We start from the raw sequence: 9,415 nt of genomic DNA, 5'->3' as shown, positions 1-9,415 counted from the left end.
AAAAATGATTCTCCCCCCTGACTGCTGGGACCCACCAGCTACATCTTCGCACGCAAGGAAGTGCCTGACAGTCGGGACCCACCTGGTCGAAGCGTACCTAGCATTGTCATTCTGGTCGCGAACGTGTACGTACATACTGGTCGATGTACATGCGAACGTGTCGTAGTAGAGGCGCACATGTAGCATGTACACGTACGTACAGCGGCCAGGGTGCAAGAAAATAAATACGGCCACGTACGTACATACGGGCGGGGTCTCGAACGCCTACTCATGCATACGTACGGCTAGGGCTTGTGTACATGGCTTGGTCAGAACGGAGAAACTGCGTCGTCGTTTTCATGGGGAGCCAACGGAATGGATCATGTTCATCGGGAGGCAATGGAACGTGTGGGAGCCAATCGGCTTGGATGGAACAGCCGATGGAAATGAGGCCTGGCGTACCGTAGAACGGAGGAAACGGCCTTGTGTTCAACTGGCCACGTTCGAAATGGGATCCTGTTCATCGGGAGGGGTCTGGTGTACCGCAAAACGGAGGAAACGGACTTCTCTTGGACCTCCTACGGTCAAAACATGGTCATGTTGATCGGGAGGGTTGTGGCGTACCGCAAAATAGAGGAAATAGACTTGTGCTGGAGCGCTACGATCGAAAGGGGAGTCCTGTTCATCGGGAGGGGTGTGGCATACCGCAAAATGGGACTCCACAAGATAATGTTCATCTCCACCATTGACCTCCTCCAGCCTCCACAAGTTACTGTTCATCCACCGTCGACCTGCTCCAGCCTCCACCTGTGACTGTTCATCCACGGGCTCATGTTTATCCAGCCTCCACCGCGCGCTACTCCATCGACTACTATTCAACCAGCCCTCTCGATGGGCTACGGTTTAACCACCCCTCCATGGGCTACTGTTCATCCAGGCCTCCATCGGCTACTATTCAACCAGCCCTCCACGGGGTCGTCTTGTTCATCTAGCCCTCCACGGGGTCCTGTTCATCCAGCCCCAACCGGCTCGATCGATCGGGGTCCTGTTCATCTAGAGGCAACACCACGGGGTCCTATTCATCCACCCCCACCGGGAACTGTTCATCCAAACCCCCCAGCAACGCTCACTGTTCATCTAAACCCCCCAGCAACACTCACTATTCATCCAGAGGTAGCATCGATCGGCTTTAGTTAGCAGCAGTAGCGAAGGAATCGCTCGATCGCTCGGGTTCAGTAACGCGTAGCCTGCAGTGCAATCGCTCGGGTTCAGTTAGAGCCCAACGCCTCGCAGCCACACGCGTCCGGTACGAGAGAAACATGCATCGCTTGGCCCCCGACCACCCACCGTAACTGGGAACTCCCCGAAATTTTCCTCGCCCTCGCTTCTACCACGGTTTTTTTGTCATGGACGGCCCGAAGAATGTCATGCAGCTGCGTCTCCGGCCCACCCAGGACGAAAAGCCCATTTTATGTCATGATTTTTTGTCATATAAGTAGGATCCCACCACATCTATGATGATACCGGGTTTTGTCACAATTATCGTCATAGCAGTATCATAAGTATGACAAAAAAATTCATTCGGCCCAAAATGTCACGGATGTGTCTTTTTTTTGTAGTGTTAAATCTTGCATCGACGTAACTCTTTACGACAAACTCTTTATCACCTCCATAACTGAGAGAATATTTCCTTTAGTTCTCTAAGGATAATTTTTGACCGCTGTCCAGCGATCTACTCCTGGATCACTATTGTACCCCCTTGCCAAACTCATGGCAAGAGTACACAATAGGTCTGGTACACAGCATGACATACTTTATAGAACCTATGGCTGAGGCATAAGGAATGACTTTCATTCTCTCTCTATGTTCTATCATGGTCGGGCTTTGGGTCTTACTCAACTTTACACCTTAAAATACAGGCTAGAACTCCTTCTTTGAATGATCCATTTTGAACTCCTTCAAAATCTTGTCAAGGTATGTGCTTCGTCAAATTCCTATTAAGTGTCTCGATCTATCCCTATAGATCTTGATGCCCAATATATAAGCTGCTTCACCGAGGTCTTTCATTGAAAAATTCTTATTCAAGTATCCTTTTATGCTATCCAGAAATTATATATCATTTTCAATCAACAATATGTCATCCACATATAATATCAGAAATGCTATAGAGCTCCTGAAAGAAATATGCCCTAGAAGCAATAATAAAGCTATTATTTATTTCCTTATTTCATGATAAATGTTTATTATTCATGCTAGAATTGTATTAACCAGAAACATGATACATGTGTGAATACATAGACAAACTGAGTGTCACTAGTATGCCTCTACTTGACTAGCTCATTAATCAAATATGGTTATGTTTCCTAGCCATGGACAAAGAGTTGTCATTTGATTAATGGGATCACATCATTAGGAGAATGATGTGATTGACTTGACCCATTCCATTAGCTTAGCACTTGATTGTTTAGTATGTTGCTATTGCTTTCTTCATGACTTATACACGTTCCTATAACTATGAGATTATGCAACTCCCGTTTACCGAAGGAACACTTTGTGTGCTACCAAACGTCACAACATAACTGGGTGATTATAAAGGTGCTCTACAGGTGTCTCTGAAGGTACTTGTTGGGTTGGCGTATTTCGAGATTAGGATTTGTCACTCCGATTCTCGGAGAGGTATCTCTGGGCCCACTCGGTAATGCACATCACTATAAGCCTTGCAAGCATTGTTACTAATGAGTTAGTTGCAGGATGATGTATTACGGAACGAGTAAAGAGATTGCCGGTAACGAGATTGAACTAGGTATTGAGATACCGACGATCGAATCTCGGGCAAGTAACATACCGATGACAAAGGGAACAATGTATGTTGTTATGCGGTTTGACCGCTAAAGATCTTCGTAGAATATGTGGGAGCGAATATGAGCATCCAGGTTCCGCTATTGGTTATTGACCGGAGACGTGTCTCGGTCATGTCTACATAGTTCTCGAACCCGTAGGGTCCGCACGCTTAAGGTTTCGATGATAGTTATATTATGAGTTTATGTGTTTTGATGTACCGAAGGAGTTCGGAGTCCCAGATGAGATTGGGGACATGACGAGGAGTCTCGAAATTGTTGAGACATAAAGATCGATATATTGGATGACTATATTCGGACTTCGGAAAGGTTCCGAGTGATTCAGGTATTTTTCGGAGTACCGGGGAGTTACGGGAATACGGGGGAAGAAGTATATGGGCTTATTGGGCTTTAGGGGAGAGAGAGAGACAGGCCGCGCCCCCCCCCCCCAATGACTAGTCCAAATTGGACTAGGGGAAGGGGCGGCGCCCCCTCCTTCCTTCTCTTCCCTCTCCCTCTTCCTTGTCTCCTACTCCTACTACTTGGAAGGGGAGGAATCCTACTCCCGGTGGGAGTAGGACTCCTCTAGGGCGCGCCATAGGGGCCGGCCCTCTCCCCCTCCTCCACTCCTTTATATACGGAGGAGGGGGGCACCCCATAAACACAACAATTGATCCTTGGATCTCTTAGCCGTGTGCGGTGCCCCCCTCCACCATAATCCTCCTCGATAATATTGTAGCGGTGCTTAGGCGAAGCCCTGCGATGGTAGAACATCAAGATCGTCACCACGCCGTCGTGCTGACGGAACTCTCCCTCGACACTCGGCTGGATCGGAGTTCGAGGGACGTCATCGAGCTGAACGTGTGCTAGAACTCAGAGGTGTCATAGTTTCGGTGCTTGATCGGGCGGGCCGTGAAGACGTACGACTACATCAACCGCGTTGTTCTAACGCTTCCGCTTTCGGTCTACGAGGGTACGTGGACGACACTCTCCCCTCTTGTTGCTATGCATCACCATGATCTTGTGTGTGCGTAGGAATTTTTTTGAAATTACTATGTTCCCCAACAACTCCCACTCACTTTGTTGCAGATACAGGCTTCACCATAAATCTGTATAAAACCATATGCTTTGATCACCTCATCAAAGCGTATATTCCAACTCCGAGATGCCTACACTAATTCATAGGTGGATCACTGGAGCTTGCATATTTTGTTAGCACCTTTAGGATCAACAAAACCTTCTGGTTGCATCATATACAACTCTTCTTTAAGAAATCCATTAAGAAATGCAGTTTTTTTACGTCCATTTGCCAAATTTCATAATTATAAAATTTGGCAATTACTAACATGATCCAGACTGACTTAAGCATCGCTACTGGTGAGAAGGTCTCATCATAGTCAACCCCTTGAACTTGTCAAAAACCTTTGGCAACAAGTCGAGCTTTGTAGATGGTGACATTACCATCAGCGTCTGCCTTCTTCTTGAAGACCCATTTATTCTCAATGATTTCCCGATCATTGGGCAAGTCCACCAAAGTCCACTCTTTATTTTCATGCATGGATCATATCTCTGATTTCATGGCCTCAAGACATTTGTTGGAATCTTGACTCATCGTAGCTTCTTCATAGTTCGAAGGCTCGCCATGGTCTAGTAACATGACTTCCAGGACAGGATTACTGTACCACTCTAGTGCAAAACGTGCTTTGTTCAACCTACGAGGTCCGGTAGTAACTTGATCTGAAGTTTCATGATCATCATCATTAGCTTCCTCTCTGTTTGGTGTAGGCATCACGGGAACGGATTTCTCTGATGTGCTACTTTCCAAATTGAGAGATGGTACAATTACATCATCAAGTTCTACTTTCATCCCACACACTTCTTTCGAGAGAAACTCCTTCTCTAGAAAGGTTCCATTTTTGGGCAACAAAGATCTTGCCTTCGGAAATGTGGCAGAAGGTGTACCCAATTGTTTCCTTAGGGTATCCTATGAAACACACTTCTTCGATTTGGGTTCGGGCTTATTAGGCTGAAGCCTTTTGATATAAGTGTCGCAACCCCAAACTTTAAGAAACAATAGCTTAGGTTTCATGCCAAACCACAGTTCATACATTGTCGTCTCAATGGATTTAGATGGTGCCCTATCTGATGTGAATGCGTCTGTTTCTAATGCATAACCCCCAAATGATAGTGGTAAATTGGTAAGAGACATCATAAAATGCACCATATCCAATAAAGTATGGTTACGACGTTCGGACACACCATTACACTATGGTGTTCTAGGTGGCATGAGTTGTGAAACAATTCCACATTGTTTTAGATGAAGGCCAAACTTGTAACTCAAATATTCGCCTCTACGATCAGATCATAGAAACTTTATTTTCTTCTTACGATGATTCTCTACTTCACTCTAAAATTCTTTGAACTTTTCAAATGTTTCGGACTTGTGTTTCATCAAGTAGATATACTCACACCTCTACTCAAATCATCCATGAAGGTTAGAAAATAATGATACCCACGGCGTGCTTCAACACTCACCGGATCGCATACATTGGTATGTATTATTTCCAATAAGTCATTAGCTCGCTCCATTATTCTGGAGAACAGAGTTTTAGTCATCTTGCCCATGAGGCATGGTTCACAAGTATCAAATGATTCATAATCAAGTGTTTCCAAAAGTCCATATGCATGGAGTTTCTTCATGCTCTTTACACCAATATGACTTACACGGCAGTGCCAGAAGTATGTTGCATTATCATTATCAACTTTGCATCTTTTTGAATCAATATTATGAATATATGCATCACTATGATTGAGATTCAATAAGCCATTCACATTGGGTGTATGACCATTGCAGGTTTTATTCATGTAAATAGAACAACAATTATTCTCTGACTTAAATGAATAACGGTATTGTGATAAACATGATCTAATCTTGTTCATGCTCAACGCAAACACCAAATAACATTTATTTAGGTTTAACACTAATCCCAAAGGTAGAGGGAGTGAATGATGGTGATCATATCAATCTTGGAAACACTTCCAACACACATCGTCACTTCGTCCTTAGCCAATCTTCGTTTATTCTGCAGCTCCTATTTCAAGTTACTAATCTTAGCAACTGAACAAGTATCGAATACCCAGGGGCTACTGTGAATACTAGCAAGGTACATATCAGTAACATGTATATCAAATATACTTTTGTTCACTTTGCCATCCTTCTTATCCCCCAAGTATTTGGGCAGTTCTGCTTCTTGTGACCATTCCCTTTGTAGTAGAAGCACTTAGTTTCAGGCTTAGGTCCAGCTTTGGGCTTCTTAACGGGAGTGGCAACTTCATTGTCATTCTTCTTGAAGTTCCCTTTCTTCCCCTCGTCATTTTCTTGAAATAATGGTCTTATTAACCATCAACGCTTGATGTTCTTTCTTTATTTCTACCTTCGCCGATTTCAGCATTGCGAAGAGCTTGGGAATCGTTTTTGTCATCCCTTGTATATTATAGTTCATCACAAAGATCTAGTAGCTTGGTGATGGTGACTAGAGAACACTATCAATCACTATCTTATCTAGAAGGTTAACTCCCACTTGATTCAAGTGATTGTAGTATCCAAACATTCTGAGCACATGCTTACTGGCTTAGCTATTCTCCTCCATCTTGTAGGCAAAGTACATGCCAGAGGTCTCATACCTCCCAAACGGGCATGAGTCTCAAATACCAATTTCACCTCTTCAGAAATCTCATGTGTTCCATGGCGTTCAAAATGCCTTTGGAGCCCCGATTCTAAGTCGTAAAGCATGGCACACTAAACTATCAAGTAGTCATCAGAATGTGTCTGCCAGATGTTCAGAACATCCACAGACGACACTAGAGGGGTTAGTACACTGAGCATTGCATCAAGGACATAAGCCTTCTGTGTAGTAGTGAGGACAATCCTCAAACTACGACCCTAGTCCGCAAAATTGCTTACAATATGTTTTGACTTAGTCTTTCTCTAGGAACGTATTAAAAGAGGGAGCTACAACGCGAGCTATTGATCTACAACATAATTTGCAAAGACAACTTAGACTATTGTTCATGATAATGAGTTCAACTAATCATATTACCTAAGAACTCCCACTCAAATTGACATCCCTCTAGTCGTTCGAGTGAAACATGATCCAAATTCACCAGCCCAAGTCCGATCATCACGTGAGATGAGGTGGTTTCAATGGTGAACATCTCCATGTTGATCATATCTAGTATATGACTCATGTTCCGAAGCCATGTATGTACATGCTAGGCTCTCAAGTTTAACCCAGGTGTTCCGCATGTGCAAAACTGGCTTGCACCCGTTGTATGCAAACATATAGTCTATCACGCCTGATCATCACGTGGTGCTTCGAAAAGACAAACTTTTGCAACGATGCACACTTTGGGAGAACACAATTTTATCTTGAAATTTTAGTGAGGGATCACCTTATAATGCTATCATCGTCCCAAGCAAAATAAGATGCATAAAATGATTAACATCACATGAAAATCATAATTGACATGATATGGCCATCATCATGTGCTTTTTATCTCCATCACCAAAGCACCGGCATGATCTCCATCATCATCGGCATGACACCATGATCTGCATCATCGTGTTGCCATCAGGGTTGTCACGCCAACCATGCTTCTACTACTATTGCTACCATTTAGCATTAAAGTAAAGCACTACATGGCGCTTAATAATTGACACGCATGTCATACAATAATTAAAGACAACCCTATGGCTCATGTTGGTTGCCATATGCATCGACATGCAAGTCGATATAAACTATTACAAACATGATCATCTCATACATCAAATATATAACATCATGTCTTTGTCCATATCATATCACAACATACCCTGCAAAAACAAGTTAGACATCCTCATTTGTTGTTGCATGTTTTACGTGGCTGCTATGGGTATCTAGCAAGAACAATTCTTACCTACGCAAAGCCACAATGGCGATATGCAAGTTGCTATTTAACCTTCTACAAGGACCGCCTTTGTCGAATCCGATTCTCCTAAGGTGGGAGAGACAGACACCCGCCAGCAATCTTTATGCAACAAAGTCACATGTCAGCGATGGAACCGGTCTCACGTATGTGGACATGGAAAGTTGGTCCGGGCCTCTTCATCCCACAATACCGCTGAATCAAGAAAAGACCAAGGGAGGAAGCAATCTGAATATCAACGCCCACAAACTCCTTTGTGTTCTACTCGTGATGTTATCTATGCATAGACCTAGCTCATGATGCCACTGTTGGAGAATGTTGTATGGGAAACAAAAAAATTCCTACGCTCACCAAGATCAATCTAGGAGATGAACATATAAAAGAGGAGAGATTGTGTCTACGTACCCTCGTAGACCGTAAGTGGAAGCACTTCACAATGCGATTGATGTAGTCAAACTTTCTTCGCGATCCAACCGATCGAGTACCGAACGTACGGCACCTTCGCGTTCAGCACACGTTCAGCTCGGTGACATTCACGCCTTCTTGATCCAACAAGATAGCAAGGTAGTGGATGAGTTCCGACAACATGATGGTGTGGTGACGGTGATGGTGAAGTGATCTCCGCAAGGATTCGCCTAAGCACTACGAGAATATGACCGGGGGTGTAAACGGTGGAGGGGGGAGCCGCACACGGCTAGGAAATTGTTTGTTGTGTGCTAAGCGCCCCTCCCACATATATATATATAGGTGGGAGGGAGGGAGGAGCAGCCAAATGGGGCGCCCAAGTAGGAGGAATCCTACTAGGGGTCTCTCCCAAGACGCGCCCCCACTGCCTTATATAGGTGCAGGGAAAAGGCAGGGGAGGGTGGCACCCCCTTTCCTTTCTCCCATGAGAGGGAAAGGCAGGAGGGGCGCCCTCCCCCTTTTCCTTACCTAGGGCTAGCTGGCCAGGGAGAGGGGTGCACCAGCCCCCTTTGAGCTGGTCTATCCCTCCCTTGGCCCATTAAGCCCATACTTCCTACCGGGGGTGTCCGGAACCCCTTCCGGTGACTCGATGGCTACCCGGTGCATCCTGAAACCCTTCCAGTGTCCGAATTCCATCGTCCTATATATCAATCTTTACCTCTCGACCATTTCGACACTCCTCTCATGTCCGTGATCTCATCCGGGACTCCGAATAACATTCGGTCACCAAACCATATAACTCATATAACACTATCTCATCAATGAACGTTAAGCGTGCGGACCCTACGGGTTCGACAACTATGTAGACATGACCGAGACACCTCTTTGGTTAATAACCAATAGCGGAACCTAGATGCCCATATTGGCTCCTACATATTCTACGAAGAGCTTTATCGGTTGAATCGTTATGACAACATACGTAATTTCGTTTGTCCATCGGTATGTTACTTGCCCGAGATTCGATCGTCGGTATCTTCATACCTAGTTCAATCTCGTTACAGGCAAGTCTCTTTACTCATTCCGTAAAACATCATCTCATAACTAACTCCTTAGTCATTTGCTTGCAACCTTGTGATGTGTATTACCGAGAGGGCCCTGAGATACCTCTCTGATACTCGGAGTGACAAATCCTAATCTTGATCTATGCCAACTCAGCAAACACCTTCAGA

The sequence above is a fragment of the Triticum dicoccoides genome, chromosome 5B, assembly GCF_002162155.2.
Source record: "Triticum dicoccoides isolate Atlit2015 ecotype Zavitan chromosome 5B, WEW_v2.0, whole genome shotgun sequence".
NCBI classification, from domain to species: domain Eukaryota; kingdom Viridiplantae; phylum Streptophyta; class Magnoliopsida; order Poales; family Poaceae; genus Triticum; species Triticum dicoccoides.
The sequence above is the reverse complement of the archived record's forward strand: the minus strand, read 5'-3'. Positions refer to the sequence as shown.